General features: G+C 45.1%; 1 long non-coding RNA gene across 1 annotated transcript; it reads right to left on the bottom strand.

Moving 5' to 3' along the window:
* Positions 1–4134: 4134 nt before the first annotated feature.
* Positions 4135–7731, bottom strand: LOC128666794 (uncharacterized). Its single transcript, XR_008403273.1, has 2 exons — positions 6732–7731; positions 4135–5943 (listed from the first exon to the last, which is right to left on the bottom strand). It is a non-coding gene; the product is annotated as an uncharacterized LOC128666794 (long non-coding RNA).
* Between the last annotated feature and the right edge of the window lie 10150 nt (positions 7732–17881).

Here is a 17881-nt window from a genome sequence, read left to right as displayed (position 1 = left end):
TACTGCTGTACTCTGTGATCATTGGTATATTGAGTCTTCCTTCTGTCCCGTATCCTTTCTTTTCTTTGTATTTTGTTAGATCTTTCCTTTCCACCTTTCTTACTTCCTCTATCTTGAGGTTTAGATCTTCTTCCTTATAGCCTCGTTCTACAAACTTTTCTTTTAGACGGGTCACTTGTTTCTCCCATGTCTGGATGTTCGAGCAGTTTTTTCGAACTCTTAAAAATTGGCTTTTGGGGATGTTGTTTATCCATTTTTCATGATGGCAACTATTGTGATGCACATAGTTGTTACTATCAACTGTTTTGAAGTGCGTGGACGTTTCCCATTTGCTATTGTGGACTTCTATTTTTAAGTCCAAGAAGACTATTTCTTTTAGGCTCCAAATGTGGGTGAACTTTAGATTTAGAACGTTTTTGTTCATAATCTCAATAGTATATATAAGGTCTTGTATTGTACCTTTCCAGATGATGAGAATATCATCGATATATCTGCGATAGAGGACCAGGTCCGCGCTCGCTGGGCAGGAGTCCCAGAATATACTCTCCCATTTGCCCATAAATAAGTTGGCATAGCTGGGCGCGAACCTGGTCCCCATAGCTGTACCGCAGATTTGTTGGTAGTATAGTCCTTCATTACAGAAGTAATTGTGCTGTAAAATGTGTTGGATACTGTTCAATATAAACTTAGCCTGATCTTCCAACATCAGGGGGTCTTTATCCAAGAACCATTTTATTGCTTCAAGTCCCTCTTTGTGGGGTATGCTGGTATATAAGGCGGCTACATCACAGGTAGCCATGATGTAGCCTTCTTCCCACGGGATCTCTTCCAGGATGTTTAGAACTTGTGTGGAATCTTTCAAGTATGATGGAAGAGCCTTTACGTACTTCTGAAGATGTTGATCGACGTATTCGGACAAGTTACTTGTGAGTGACCCGATTCCAGAAATTATCGGACGTCCGGGAGGGTCTATCAGAGTTTTGTGTATCTTGGGTAAATGGTATATTATAGGTGTCATCGGATGTTTTATGTCTAGATATCTATGCTCTTTTTCGTTCAAAATGCCGGAATTTTTGGCTGTTTTGAGAAGTTCCTTGAGTTCTTCTTGATATTGTTTCACAGGATTATTCCTAAGCTTTAGATATGTTTGTTGGTCTCCGAGGAGACGTTGGTTCTCTGCATTGTATTTCTCCCTGTCGAGAATAACGATGCCCCCGCCTTTATCGGCTGGCTTAATCGTTAGTTGGTTGTTCGCCTCAAGTTTCCTGATGGTCTCTATATGTTGTTTGGTTAGGTTGTGTTTGATCCTTTTCAAACTCTTTTGTTTGACATCTCTAATATCTTTGGTGACCATGATTTCAAATGCGTCAATAGCATTTCCTTTGGCATAGGTGGGATAGAAGCTGGACTTTGGTTTAAGTCCCGTGTGGATATATGGATCTTCGGCATCAGCTGAGGTGTAACTTCTGGGTATTGTTGTATCAAGAGCAGTTTTTAGGAAGTACCTTTTTAAGGTTAATTTCCTTATAAAATCCTTAGTGCTCATAAATGTTTGGAATTTATCCATGCTTCTTGCCGGAGCAAAAGAGAGGCCATACTTCAGGACTTCCTTCTCTTCTTTTTTTATTTCATATGAACTAAGATTGAAGATTCCATCTCCAGTGGCCCTCTTATCTGATCCACGAGATGATGTAGGTTCTTGTGTAAGATCCATATTATCAGTTCCCCTCTCGTTTGTTTTTGGGGTCTTGTTTCTCTTTAATTTATTTCCCCCACGTTTACCTCTTGTTTTCTTTTTTTGTCTCATTGGTGGTTCAGGGGTCTCCTCCCCTAATTTTTTCTCTTGTCCTTTACTGCTGGTTGATTCATTTTTAAAAAATGTGAAGATGAGGCGATTTGGTTTAAAGTTGTCCCTGAGTTTATGTCGGCATTCGACAAACTTCTGTTAGAATTTTCGTTCTGTCTGCCAGACATATCGGGTTTTCTATAGTTCGTCATATCATGTGATTTATAAGAGCTTTTTTCATATTCTCCGTGTGTTCCATCTCTTCTTGGCATGTCAGAGTTTGCCCAATTTTCATGCCTCGAACTAGTGATGTAGTCATTATTTTGATCTCCTCCATGTTTTTGGACTTCATAATAGTTTTGGGGATAGTTTCCCCTATCATCTCTATAGTGGCGTCTTGGGCCTCTTCTGTAGTTCCATGCTGGATAATTCGCTTGACCGTAGTGTTCTCTATCTCTGTAGTTTGTTCTCCAGCCTCCTTTGTTGAACACCAATTTTTTGGTTTTTTTATTTTATTTTATTTTTCATTGACTTTATATTTGACTTTAAGCGCTACCTCATCTGTTTTTTTAGGATACCTCACCATTCTTTTGGACTTGGATTCCTTCTGTTTTTGTGTCGGAGTCCTAGTTTCCTTTTGACATTATTTTATGTGCACTTTTTTGTTGATTTTATATCCAGTTTTATCATCTTCACCACTGTGTTGCATTCCACTTGTTATCATTTTGACTGTGTTGTAATTAACCACATTGTATTTGTCCTCTGGGAGCTTTCAAGCATCCACACCCAGGTCTACTCTGGAATAGGGATACTCTTCAATTGTTGCACGCACCACCCACAATTCACCACAGTACACACGCAAATATGGATCCATAACTGACTCAATTCTTAGACAGCCAATTGCCCCTTTTTTACGCACCTCAGATTTCTACGTTAATTATAATTATATGAACATCAAGTGTTTTTTAATATTCTTTTAATGTTGCTAGCAATCCTATGGTTTTAACATTTTCTATTGCCTTTCTTAAAGACTTGCTCGGCAATCTTTGCCTTACACCATTTGGTTTTATCCTATTTTACAATTTATGGCTCCTCTGAACAAAGGACATTGGGGCCCATTTATCAAGCTCTGAACGTCTAAAGACCGCTGCTCCATAACCCTGTCCGCCTGCTGTGATGAGGCGGACAGGAATCGCCGGAAATCAACCTTATCAAGTACGATCGGGTTGATTGATACCCCCCTGCTGGCGGCCGATTGGCCGCGAGCCTGTAGGGGGCGGCGTTGTACCAGCAGCTCTTGTGAGCTGCTGGTGCAATGCTGAATACGGAGAGCGTATTGCTCTCCGCATTCAGCGAGGTCTTGCGGACCTGATCCGCTCTGTCGGATCAGGTTCCGCAAGACCTTTGATAAATAGGCCCCATTGCCTGGTATTTCAGGGCTGGACTGACCGTCTTAGGCAAGATAAGACTGAGATACTTCAGCAAAGTCATCAAATCAGGTAATTGTTTCATAATCTTGTACTTTTTGAATCCCCCACTTAGATCTGCAAATGTTTAGCAGCAGAACTGGCTTCAACAATCAGTGTGTCCTGCTTAAAGGACCAGTCAACACAGTAGATTTGCATAATCAACAAATGCAAGATAACAAGACAATGCAATAGCACTTAGCCTGAACTTCAAATGAATAGTAGATTTTTTTCTGATAATTTTAAGTGATGTATATTTCCACTCCCCCTGGACCATGTGACAGCCACCAGCCAATCACAAATGCATACATGTACCATGTGACAGCCATCATCCAATAACAAATGCATACACGTCTTATTCTGTGAATTCTTGCACATGCTCAGTAGGAGCTGGAGACCCAAAACATTTAACGTACCATGTGACAGCCATCATCCAATAACAAATGCATACATGTTTCATTCTGTGAATTCTTGCACATGCTCAGTAGGAGCTGGCGACCCTCAAATTTAAATATCAAAAGACTGTGCACATTTTGTTGATGGAATTAAATTGGAAAGTAGTTTAAAATTGCTGCTCTATCTGAATCATGAAAGTTTAATTTTAATTTGAGTGTCCCTTTAAGGCTGTTCTTGATTCTCACTGCTGAGCACCGATGCAGTGGTGTCTCCACAAATGATTTAACAATTGTCCCAGCATCAACCGTCTATCAACCAGTGCAAGCTGCAGGGCTCTGCACACACCACATAGCTTAACAGCATAAGACAAAAACAATAAGGGATTAAATGCTTACCGGATCCTTCTTCACAGAGGAGAGGATTTAACATAACTTAATTAAATAACTATGTACATGAGAATGTAGTGCGAAATAACCACAGACAAACTTTTTATGGGAAAAATTTTGTGACCGTCACAGGCCATAAAATTTTATTAACCTAACAAACTAGATAGAACTGATAGAACTGAAAATATATATGGCGGCATAGAGATCAGCTACCCAGAACAGCAGGAGATCACCGGCCCAACGGGAACAGCAGCAGAGGAGTCTCTGCCCTAAGGAGATGACGCTGAGGGGTTGCAGAGATCACGTGACCATCCCTCAAAAGGGAGGAAGGAGGGTTACCGTCACGTGCACGTGAGGGCCTACCCTCCTCCCCGGAAGTCTGGCCATCACTCACCCCTAGCGACCTTCTCCTGCGCAACCGGACCGAGGATCTCCCGCCGCCAGGGTGAAAGAAGATCTTCCACCTAGATAAGGATTCCCTGTTACCAAGCCGTGTAAACCGCATAACAGGGAGAGGAGATCCATATCCTACAGTAATGGCTTATTGGGCCTAGGGTGAGTAGCCATAGCCCTGCCATTAAGGTGCCGTCGAAAATACAACATCATTAAAACATTACAAAAGGGGAAGGGAGGGAGGGAAAAAACTGCTTCAGCCAGGATCCGGAGAAGAAGAGGAAGTTGCAAGGGAGAACTTGGCTTATCTACTGGTAAGGAGGGGCCTACCCTAAATTGCAACAATGTTGCACCCAGCACCTTCCCTCTCTCTTCTAACCCACTCTCCTACAGCCTTAACCCTTAGACTGCTCCAGGCTTATACTAAGCCCTACACTGCATTAAGGGATTAAATGCTTACCGGATCCTTCTTCACAGAGGAGAGGATTTAACATAACTTAATTAAATAACTATGTACATGAGAATGTAGTGCGAAATAACCACAGACAAACTTTTTATGGGAAAAATTTTGTGACCGTCACAGGCCATAAAATTTTATTAACCTAACAAACTAGATAGAACTGATAGAACTGAAAATATATATGGCGGCATAGAGATCAGCTACCCAGAACAGCAGGAGATCACCGGCCCAACGGGAACAGCAGCAGAGGAGTCTCTGCCCTAAGGAGATGACGCTGAGGGGTTGCAGAGATCACGTGACCATCCCTCAAAAGGGAGGAAGGAGGGTTACCGTCACGTGCACGTGAGGGCCTACCCTCCTCCCCGGAAGTCTGGCCATCACTCACCCCTAGCGACCTTCTCCTGCGCAACCGGACCGAGGATCTCCCGCCACAAGGAAGCATTTTAATGGTACCCTTGCCGCCAACGCACAACCCGATTTACAGGAGGGGTAACAGAGCTCTCTGAATGTCCCCTATGAATAAATCCAGCCCCACATCAGAAAGGTGAACTTTATCCCTTCTATATAGCTCGGTTCTATCAGCCGAAATGGCTTCGTGCCGTACCACGAAGCCACCTGACCCAGTGACGGTTTTCGCTACAGACGCATTGATCTTCTTCCTAACCCGGTATGCCGCCGTATGGGCCGACATATGCCTCCAGTGGAGACGGGGTATTATATGGGACCACCCTATCATGACCCCCGGGATGCGTACTCTTAGCCACCCAATGTCTGCCTGCATAACCTTAATCAACTGTAAAACTGGTATGGCCCCCACATCGTTACCCCCTAGGTGAAGAATAATAATGTGAGGCTTCCCCCAGCGTACCAGGGCCTCAGATATGGTTCCTGCTAATTGGGGCCAGCACATCCCCCTATCACCCAACCACCTAACGGATGCCTTGTTGGAAGGGAGACCTAGGGATTGGCCAAATGGGAGGGACGCACAGCGTAGGGAGGCCCAGTGGACAAAGGAGTGGCCCACAATCCAGATTCGCTTCACCCCGGGGGTAGTGCCTGTGGAGACAAACATTTTAGTATCCTGAATTAACATCTAAACATTAAACAATTGGACGGACATAGGTTCTGAAACAATTGGACCGCCAACGCCCAATACGTTTTATGTCCTCGCACGAGGAGCCCGCTTGCGCAGCGTTAGTCGCGGCCCCTATGCGAAAAGAGTGCGGGGCCAGTCTGCTAGCGTCCAGCCCCGCCTGGACTGCCGCCAATTTTAGGACCCTACCGAACTGAAATTTGGAAAGGGATCTGCCGTCCGCATGGACCAGGAATTGCCCCGGGCCAGGCGGCCTTTGAGCCAGGTAAAGATTAACGCAGTTAACCGGGCAGCATGCGCTGTTCACCTGAGGGTGAACGGGGATCCAGGTTCCCTTACCTTCCTGATCTGTCTTTGATCGCGGCAGAAAAAGAAGTAAGGAATCAGGGGCAGCTCTAACATGTTGCAATTGTATACCTGCCCCAGACGCCTGCTTGGAGGGTGCTACTACCTCACTAACTCTAAGAGCGGCGGCAAAGGCCAGATTAAACGCAGTTTTGAAGAGTAGGGCTTCAAAATCTGATCTACAGACCACGTCGAGCGCCAAGAGCAAACGCTCCAGGCGGTCGCGGGTGATGGGTTCGCGCGTGTCTATTTTCCGCTGCTGCGATCTGCCCCAACCCTTGATCACCTGCCTAATAAAAAAGGAATTGGTTGGGTCAGGAATGGCTAATGCCCTATAGAAAAATGAGAGGGCGGCCAATTTGGATTGTATTGCCCCCTGACGGGCCCCAGAGGCATGCAAACTCACCAGCCAATCATGTAAGTTGTCCCTAGACCCCTGAGCAGCGTCGGCTCCCCTGGACGCACAGAAATTGTCCCATTCAGACCACATGCGGGCATAGGCGTGCCAAGTGGATGGTGCTAAGGAGGAGCGGACCAACGGCAGTAAGGCTATCCAGGAAGGACGAGCTGCCAAAGGAAATCAGGACAGCGTAAGCCCACGGCTGCAGCTGTGGGGGCTAACTTGCGAAATGTCGCCCATTCGAATCGTGACAGGGCGTCAGCTACAACATTGTCGACGCCCGGGACATGACGGGCCTGGAACTGGATGTTAAGGTCCAGACAGCGCAACACCAGGTGGCGCAGCAAGGTAATGACCTTTGCTGAGGTGGCTGACAAGTTATTGATCGCAAAGACCACACTGATGTTGTCTGTCCAGAACACAACAGTCCCGTTCGACAACTTCCCACCCCACAGCTCGACCGCCAAGACCACGGGGAATAGCTCCAGGAGAGTCAGGTTTCGAGTAAGGCCCGCCGGGGCCCAGGACTCCGGCCAGGGCTCCGCGCTCCACTCTCCCTGGAAATAGGCCCCGTAACCGTGCGATCCAGCTGCGTCAGTGAAAAGGTGCAGTAACTGGCTAGACATGGGAGGGGTACGCCAGACCCGAATCCCGTTAAATCGCGTGAGAAACTGTTCCCAGACTACCAGGTCAGCCAGCAATTCACTCCCTAGGGTTATCTTTGATTTCGGGTTTGACCTACCACTAAGCTGTCTTTCCAGTCTACGGTTAAAAACCCGACCCATGGGGATAACTCTGCAAGCGAAATTAAGCAAACCTAACAGGGATTGTAACTGTTTCAGGGAAATAACTGCATTAGAGACTGCCGCTCTGACCGCCTCAAGCATGCCCTGAACTTTATCAGGTGGCAACCTACAGAGCCGAGCCTGGGTGTCGATTTCGATTCCCAGGAAGACTAAACAGGACGCGGGGCCTTGCGTTTTGTCCTCTGCTAGGGGCACCCCGAAATGTCTCATGACGCTGCGCATGATGTTCATTGTGGATGAACAATCATCGGAGCCTGCCCTCCCTACAATGAGAAAATCGTCCAGGTAGTGTGCTATGGGATCGCTGCCCACTTCTGAAGCTACGACCCAATGAAGGAAACTACTGAACGCTTCAAACAAGGCGCATGACAAAGAGCAGCCCATGGGCAGGCAGCGATCCACGTAGTACACACCTGCAAACTTACAACCCATTAGATGGAAAACTGAGGGGTGGAGTGGAAGAAGCCTAAATGCCGACTCAATGTCTAGTTTCGCCAATAGAGCACCATGACCCGCCCTCCTGACCAGGTCTAGTGCGCTATCAAAGGATTGATAGCGCACCGAGCTGAGTTGGGGGTCAATGGCATCATTGACTGAGCTACCTTTTGGGTACGACAGGTGCTGAATGAGGCGAAACTTCCCTGGCTCTTTCTTGGGAACCACCCCCAACGGGGAAATGACCAAATCAGGTAAAGGTGGGGCAGCAAAGGGGCCCGCCATTCGCCCTAAAGTCACTTCTTTATTAATTTTATCCCTCACTACTTGGGGGTGTTGGTATGCTGAAATAAGGTTCCTATTAAATCTCTTACCCTTGATTTGCCTAAATGTGGGGATATGAAAACCAAATGAAAAACCCTCCCATAACATACGTGCCGCCGCCTGGTCTGGGTAAGCCCACAACCATGGTGCCATGGCATGTACATTAATTGGCGTTTCCGCCTTTCTGGCCCAAGTTTGCTGAAGGGGGCTTATTGGCCTGGTCCCTTCGCTTGATGCAGTCACTGCCAGGGTGTGGACCCGAGCAGTACCTGCAGACATGTCTGAAGGTGCATGCGCTACCCTTGTCGCATTTTTTGTCCTGGAAGGGCCAGCAGGTTCCCCCCCGTTTCCTGCTTCTGGTATTGCGAAAGGACTGCTGCGCTGATTGCTGAGTTGAAGTTGCAGCAGCGGGTGCACCCCCTTTTGGGTCCATTCGCTGCCACAACTGGTTATCAGTAGAGTCAAATGTCAGGGAAGGATTTCCTGCCATTTTCCTCCTGAACTCAGCATCATATTCCCTCCACACACCTTCACTGTGATTACGCTGAATCCAGTGAATAGTGTCCGTGTATTTTAGGATAGGCAAACTCTGGGAGGGGTACTTTTCGATATAACAGGAGGAAAAAACCCTGAAGCACTGGAGCCACTCATCAAAAGTGTCTGGGCGTTTAAATTTTTTAGGCCCTGTTCCCTCAGCGCTCTTCTCTCTCTGCCTATACGCCTCCACCGAAAGGTCAAATATATTAACATATTTTCCACGGTGGATTCTACTGACCACCTTTTTGCGCAGGTGTCTATGCAATGAGTATATTTTTCCTGGGCTTGCGTCCCCGTAAAGGGCTGCTCGCCTTTCGGAGATGGCCCTGGTAGGGAGAGGTTCAGCTGGCACCTCTGTAGATGGGTTTTGCGGGGCGGGGTTACTGGCGCTATCCTGCTTAGTATCTGGCTTGACCCCCCTCTTTAAAATTTTCTTAATCATTCTAAACATTTTCTTCTGACCTGCCCCTTGTAAACCCAAGGAAGAGTCAGTCTCAGACCCTGAGTCAGAAGAGGATGAGTCAGAGGAAGAAAGGTCATTGTGTGTAAATAAAGCATTCTCACCGTGACTAATGGCAGGAGGTCCCTGACCCATGCTGGAAACGGGCTGGCCTGCTGGCTGGTTTTGGAGGGCGAGTCCTGAAGACCCTTGCTGTGCAGTGGAAGTGGTGGCTGCTGCTCCTGCTGTAATGCTGCCTGGTACTCCTGCATCCGCCCCACTCATGACTGTGGCAGTGTTGGTCCGTGTTTTTGCTGCACTTTGTGATCCAATTGCCCCCTGCAAAAGAGAAAGAATTTGGCGAGCACTTTGCCCAATGGATGTATCTGGATTATCAGTAGCAAGGGGTGGATGAGCTATATGAAGTGGTGTATGAAATCCCTGACTCACTGACTGTGCATTCGCAGATGTCTGAGCATTCACACCCTGCTGGTCTACAATAGGGTTATGGCATGCCTGGCTTATTGATTGTGCATGGTTTAATGAGTGTGCATGAGCGCCCTGCGTGGCTGCCATGGGGGAGTGGATACCCTGATCAAGGGGTTGTACTCCTTGTATGCCTAAAGTAATGGGATGTTGTAGCTGGCTTAAAGATTGCACATTCGCATTATGTATGCCAACCAGGGGTGTATTATATCCCTGAGGAGCTGCTTGTACGTTCACACCATTCAAAGCCGCATTCACACCAATGGGGGATGGTAAATGATGAGATGGTAAATGATGCTCAATGTTTTGATTAACATGCATACTTTGAACATTGCCTTGATTCACATGCAGGCTATTATTAGACACAATATCATGCGGCTGAGCGGCCGCTTGCACTAAACCACTATCAGCCCTGTGTGGGTTAATAATATCGGGAGCGGCCTGCTGAACGGCATTTGCGTTATCTCCCATTTGTATAAACTGTAATGGCCTCATTGCCCTGGAAGGGTTAACTCTGCGTGTCCCCCTACCCCTATCACTGGCTATCTGCCTGGTACTACCTCTTATGATGGAGCGACCCCTTTGATGCCCCTGAGGATTAACATTCAAATGTGCCGTTCGCTTGCGCAGTTTGCTTGCGCTGCTAATGCCCCTCCGACCCCCCACTGATAACCCGCCAACGGCCAAGGACGGCTCTCGGTGCTCACCTGCAAGTGGCGTTGCCCCGGGAGCCGATGTCCTTGTGACCGCGCGGGAATCTGCCAAGCCGGAAGTGCCGATGTCCGCTTCCGGTGACGTCACTAACATGGCGTTGACACCGGAAGTCGGACCCGGACCACGCGGCTGGCGAAGGAGATCGCTAGGCCCCGGGGGGAGCAGCATAGGCCCTGAGATGGCATGGGCCTCGGGTATGGTGCGACCAGGGGCAAGTCCGGGTGTTGAGGGCTGAGGGGCCATGTTCCGGCCGGGCTGGGGACCGCGTGTTGCCACGTGTGGTGCCTCAATGAGAGGTGTGAAAGGGCGATGCCTGCTGGGGGTAGTTAAAGCAGGATCCGGATCCTGACTAGAAGGATCAGGAGGGAAAACAGCTGGTGTGACACTGGGCCCTGGGGAGGCTGCAGCCATAGCGGATATTATGTTTTTCAATAGGTCAGAAACTGCTGACATAGCAGCAGGGGGTACAGCACTTAAAAATGAGGCCTGTACACTATCAAGAGGTAAATTAGCCTGCTGGGTCTGCAATGCTTGAGGTCTGGGGGATTCCTGAGCTAACTCAATATCAATAGGTCCCTGCTCTTCCACATTATGAACCTGGGCTGACACAACAGTAGTATATTGAGTTGGGGGAATGATATCTAAATCATCCTCAGAAATAGATTGAAAACTTATCTTTATTTTTTCTTTTGCAGGTGCAGGAGGTTCCTGTTCCGACTGGTAACGTCTGGGAGGCAGAGTAGAACGCCTGGAACGATGCATAGCTGCACTGGTGATGACAGAACTGCTAAGAAAAACTGCTTCAGCCAGGATCCGGAGAAGAAGAGGAAGTTGCAAGGGAGAACTTGGCTTATCTACTGGTAAGGAGGGGCCTACCCTAAATTGCAACAATGTTGCACCCAGCACCTTCCCTCTCTCTTCTAACCCACTCTCCTACAGCCTTAACCCTTAGACTGCTCCAGGCTTATACTAAGCCCTACACTGCATTTATGTTTTGATCTAATCAGCCTTACTCAATCTCCCACTAGTGTAGGATATGTGCATTTTCTTTTTCCACAAGGAATACCAAGAGAACAAAGAACATATGAAAATACAAGTAAATTTAAAAGTTTCTTAAAATGGCCTGCTCTTTCTGAATCATGCAAGTTTAATTTTGAATTAATTTTGACTATAACTTTAAATCCAACATGGGTGGTGTCACCAACATACAGGTTATTAAAGGGACAGTCTACTCCTTAGTCATCTTAAAATCTTATTTTAGATTAAGCTTCCTGCACCGTTTTCATATATCATGCAGCATGAATGGTAAAAAAGTTATTTTAAAATAACTATTGTTTCTGGTCACTTTGAAATAGCTGCCAAACTCCACCCACTGATGACATCATGATCTGGGCTGCATCTAGGCACTCTGTTGAATAGCATTTATAGTCTGTTGAATCCAACTACTGAGCCTTTTGTAATTGGATGCCATATGCAGCCCAGATTATGATGTCATCTGTGGGCTGAGCTTGGCAGCCATTTTAAAGTGGCCAGAAACACTATTCATTTTAAAATAACGTTTTTTACTATTCCTGCTGCATAATAAAAAAAAAGGTGCAGGAGGCTATTTGCAGCTTAATCTAAGGTAAGACTTTAAGATGACTAAGGTGTAAACTGTCCCTTTAATCCTTTTTAACGTCTCAAAAGTTATCTATTCACTATGTATAGTACCCTCTAGTGTGCACAAAGAACAGTCCATAATGGGTATTAAACCCCTAACTACAAACACCTTCTCAACAATATAAACTACCGGTATAATGCTAATACACAGAGCAGTAAATAATACGGATACCAATCTTTTTTTCTATTAATATCTGAGTGTTTATTGTAAAGTGCTTTTTTATTGAAAATTTTTGCATTATACATACGTAAAACAGAAAAAAAAGTACTTTGATTATTACATTCTCATCGCAATTGGAATATATATATTTAAGACATATCAATAATCCATCCACCCGCATTCAAACCCTCCCCTCTGTCAGAGCAATTACTGCCAAGTGGGTTGAACATTCCCTAGCATATCTTTTTTTTTTTCCCCTTAACCCCACTTGTACCTCTAGATAAGCGGGCTGCATAGTGGTGGGATGAGTAGTAATCACTTCAATCATATTAAGGTTGATAAACAAAACAATAACTATAATTAAACCAAATTTTCCTCCTATGTTCATATGAAACAGTGTCTCTCTCTGAGAGTAGTACTGTACCTGAGAAATAGAGACACCTCTTCCTGCGGCGCACCCCTGCCAACTCCGCATCTGTTTATGTGGATTTCAGATCTCGTATGCTTGTGCTTGTCTACCTATCCAGTAGAACCATACCTTTTGTAGTGTCTCTCTATTATTTAGGATTCCTGCTGATTCCTCATACATGGTGTAGGTGAACTGAATTTTATTGTATATCTCCGTCCACGTGGGTGTACTTATTTTCCAGTATCTCGCGATACATATCCTTGTGACCGTGCACAAAATTCTAATGAAAGTGTTCAGGTGTCTGTGATAGATTTCTAAGGGTTCATGTAGTAGCGCCTGTTGTATGGTGAGAGTAACCTCTTCATCTATCAGCTGGCCTATAAACGAAGATAGCTTTCTCCATATTTCCTGTACAGCTATACAATCCCACCACATGTGTTTGTATGTGCCCCTCCGTCCGCATCCTCTATAACATAGGTTGCTCCCCTGTGGTTTAATGTGTGCATACCTGACTGGGGTCAGGTACCACCTAAAGGCTGTTTTCAGTGTGTTCTCTTTTAGATCAACGCTTAATAAGCCTTTATCTCCCGATTGGAGTAGTAATTCCCACTCCTGTTTATCTTTCACTATTCCTAGTTCCTTCTCCCATGCTAGCATTATTTGTGTTTTTGGTTCCATTGGGGGGGATTGGAGGGTTACATATAGTTTGGAGATTGAGTGTTTGAGTCTATGTGAGCTGATGCTGGAGATTTCTAATGTCGTAGTCATCTTCCTAGGTGCATTTTTAAGGAATTCTCGAAGGGAAGATTGTAACTGTAAGTATATGAACCAGTGTAGCTTTAGTGGTGCAATCTTCTCTTGAAGGTGGGAGAAAGGCAACATTGCTCCCTTCTCTACTATGTCTGCTACTCTATAAAGACCCTTATTTTCCCACTTCTGTATGTGTTTATGTGTGTCCCCCTGTAAAAGATATCTGATTGGCATCAGTAAGGAGTTTTTAGGGAAGATGTCTTCTCTTTTTCTAACTTTTGACCATAGCTGAACAGTGAGAGCTCTTGTGTGTGTTTTCGGGCAGCTGTCAACATCTTTGTTCTGTTGTGTGGCCCACAAAATGGAGTCTGTGTAGGTCCTCCCCTATAATTCCGCCTCTAAGGTAATCCAGACCGCTTCTCCCTCTCTCTTCAGTATCATTGCATCCTGTGCTGTTCTGGCTGCTCCATAATAGTCCATTAAGTTCGGTCCCCCAATCCCTCCCAGTGATCTATGTCTATGTACTAAGTGTTTAGAGATCCTTGTCATTTTAGAGCCTCTAATGAAAGCTGAGAGATCTGTCTGTATCCTTTCGATATCTGCAGTGACAATCTTTATCGGTAGTGCTCTGAATAGGTAGAGTAGTCGGGGTAGAATGGTCATTTTGACTGCAGCTAATCTGCCCATCCACGAGAAATTATATTTGCGCCATTTTGCGATATCTTGTCTAATTCTTTGAAACAGAGGTGTGTAGTTGTATTTATATAGGTGCTGTGTTTGTTGCGAGAGATTGATCCCTAAGTATTTAAGTGTGTGTTTGACCCACCGAAAATCGAAGTTTAACTCTAGGAGTTTCTTAGTCTGGTGAGGGATAGCTATAGGGAGAACCTCGCATTTATCCGAGTTGATTTTATAGCCTGAGATGGCCGAAAAGGATGCTAGCACTGCATATAAATTGGGTAAGGAGATAAGAGGCTTTGTGATAGACAATAGAATATCATCTGCGAACAGAGTCAGTTTGTATTCTGAATTTGTCGTTTTAACTCCCTCTATGTCTGGGTGCGTTCTTATTCTGGTTGCTAGAGGTTCAATGCAGAGCGCAAATAGTAAGGGCGACAAGGGACACCCTTGTCTTGTGCCATTAAGTATGGGGAAGATGGCAGATCTATATCCTCCCGCGGTCACCTGGGCCTGGGGTTTCGAATATATTACACGAATAGCTGTCATGAAGGTGCCCTCAAATCCCATTCTACCCAACACCTTGGTCATGTAATTGCAGTCAATTCTGTCGAACGCCTTCTCCGCATCCAGCGATAGCAGCAGAGAAGGCGTCCCCTGTCTTTCTAGATGATAGATAATGTTAGTAATTCTGCGAATGTTGTCTGGGGCTTCCCTGTCCTTAATGAATCCCACTTGATCTGGGTGAACTAGGCTAGGGAGAATTTCCTTAAGCCGATTTGCTAATACCTTCGTAAATAGTTTCAAATCCTGATTTATTAATGAGATAGGGCGATAGTTTTTACATCTTTTATGGTCTCTATCGGGTTTGGGGATCACCACTATTTTTGCTAATTGTAACTCACTCGGGAGAGAATTCCCTTCTAAGATATAATTACAGAATTTAGTCAGATGTGGTATTAATGTGCCACAAAACAATTTATAATATTCTCCTGTGAAGCCGTCGGGGCCTGCTGCTTTACCCGGTTTAAGGTCTTTAATTGCTTTCACTACTTCTAGGGTGGTGATTGGGGCATTTAGACTATCTCTTTGTTCTACGGTGAGAGCTTTTAATGGGCAAGTGGAGAGGAATTCTTCGGTATTTTTATCTGTTTCTGTGTTGTAAAGGACTTTTTCTCCATCATAAAGTTTGCTATAGAAAGTGGCGAATGTGTCTACAATCTCTTGTGGGTCCGAAGTCATTGTCCCTTGTTCTGTTTCTATCTTAGGGATGAATGAGGCCTTGCCCCTCTCCCTAATCTTGTGTGCCATAAATTTATCTGGTTTATTGGCATAAATGAAATAGTGTGCCTTTAATTTTTGGATTGCCCTTGCTGCCTGAGAGTTTAAGATTTTCGCCAACATGATTTTCTTGGTTTGGAGGGTCTGTAGTATCGTCTCTTTCCCCGTTACCTTATGTCGTCCCTCAAGCGTTTCTATCTCTTTGTGTAACTGTTCCAGTAATTGTCTATTTTGCGCTTTAATCTGGCACTTTCCTGTATCAATTGTCCCCTAACCACCGCCTTATGTGCTGCCCATGTGTTTATAGGGTTAGTTGTGGTGTCTATATTTATCCCCCAGTACTCCACCAGCGACTGCAGAATCTTATCATGTCTTTGTGGGTTTTTCATAAGATTTGGATCAAAGGTCCATGATCTTTTCCTTTTGGTATCTTGCACCCCACTCAACTCTAATAGCAAAATAGAGTGGTCTGACCACACACATGCGTGTATATTTGAGTTCTGCAGCAACGGGAGAAGTGCCTGGCTAACATACATGTAGTCCAATCGCGTGTAGGTTTTATGAGCCATGGAGTAAAACGTGGTGTCGTTTGTAGCACCATATAATGAATGCCGGAATCCAACAGGGAGTGTGGTGATAGGGATTCCTGTATCGACTTAACTACTCTGTTATGTCTGTGTTGTTTATTGGATAAGGAAATATGTTTAGTCGCTGCTTGCGGGGCCATAGTTATATTGAAATCTCCTGCCAGTATAATTTTGGTTTGGGACCATTGGGTTAATAGAAGGGATATGTGTCTGAAGAAATCATGTTGATTGCCGTTGGGGGCATAAATGTTGCATAGGGTCACCTCAGTATCTAACATTTTTCCTCTGACTATCAGGTATCTACCTTCCGGGTCTGCTAAAGTGCTTTCAAGAGTAAAGTCGACAGAGGAATGTATAAGAATTGAAACTCCTCTCTTTTTTGTGTCTGCGGTGGCATGGTAATGTGTGCGAAAATGTTTTGTCCAGCATTTTGGGATATTATTTTTACGGAAATGTGTTTCCTGGAGAAACAGGATATTGGCGTTTAGGTGTGTATATTGGGACATAGCTATCCTTCTTTTGGGATCGATGTTGAGCCCTCTGACGTTGTGTGATACAACATGTATGTTGCCAGACATTGTGTTTTTTTCTAGTTCTGGTCTATGTTCTGGATGTGTGGTGCTCATCATTTATTACCTTCAGATAGGGTGTCCTTTTCGACATAATGTTAAACTTCGGAGTTAGGGTTCCACAGGGGCGTGCCGCAGAGATGTCACTAGGAGGAGAAAAAACAATTGGGGGGGGGGGAAACATGTCCCATTATTAAGAGATGAAACTGTAACGCTATCTCCAGCAATGGGATTGAACATTTGAAAAAACACAAAAAAATAACCTGTAAACAGTTGCTTGTTCCTCATTTATCCCTTTATGAAAAGGGAGGGCTGGGAGGGCCCATCTAGATATATCAGCATATGTATTAATAATCAAATAAAAGAAAAGAGATAGAAGGCATTGCAAGACATTAGATATATAAAACATTAATGTAAGCCTAAAACCACACCTCTAGTAGGCCACATTACTGTATGAAACTTTGTCTGCAATGTTGAAATGTCAATTAGAAGCCATATACAGCTGTGTCCCTCTCCATCTCCTTCCACTCCATGGGTATCTTGGTATTGGAGACCTCCAGAGGAAGTCGATTTTTCTTTTGGTTATGTTCTTTTTGCCTTGCTCTAGAGTCCCCAGTCTCAAAAGACTGATGGAAGGGATTCTGATTAAAGTTCTTTATCTCTAAGTTCCTTTGTCCTCCTTTTCTTATTTCTTGATGTGTGCCACTTAGATTGATCTTCTGTGCGTATGTTAAATGGTCGAGGTGCTGAGGTTGGTTCCCTCTCAGGTAGCGAGGGAGTATCGAGGCCTAATGCCTCACACACTTCGGGGATGTCTTCAGGTTCCTTAATCGTTATGATTTTAGTGTCCTTTGTTATGATTAATGCGAAAGGGAAGCCCCATCTGTATTGTATCTGCTTTTGTCTCAGCAGAGAGGTAAGGGGACGTAGAGCACTTCACCTCTGCAGAGTCCGAAGACTCAAGTCCTGATAAAATTGGATCACGTTGCCTAGAAATTTGAAGGTGGGTTGCTTTCTAGCTGCCTGGAGAATCTTCTCTTTGTCTGGGAAAAAAGTCATTTTGATCACGACATCTCTTGGAGGGAGGCCCACCTTTGGTCTGGCTTTTAGCGCTCTGTGAGCTCTTTCAACATGGAAGGTGTAGTCTGGGGGTGAGTTTGTGATCTGGGTAAAAAGCTGTGTTAGATAATCCGGAAGTTCTGTCCCTGTTATTTCCTCTGGAACCCCTTTCAGCCTAAGGTTGTTTCTTCTGCTTCTGTTCTCCAGGTCATCTAATTTGTCCTGGAACTCCATTAATTGTTGTTGTGTTGAGACCATCTGAG

Source organism: Bombina bombina, chromosome 7, assembly GCF_027579735.1.
Source record: "Bombina bombina isolate aBomBom1 chromosome 7, aBomBom1.pri, whole genome shotgun sequence".
In the NCBI taxonomy this organism is placed as follows: Eukaryota; Metazoa; Chordata; class Amphibia; order Anura; family Bombinatoridae; genus Bombina; species Bombina bombina.
This window is presented reverse-complemented; position numbering and strand designations above follow the sequence as displayed.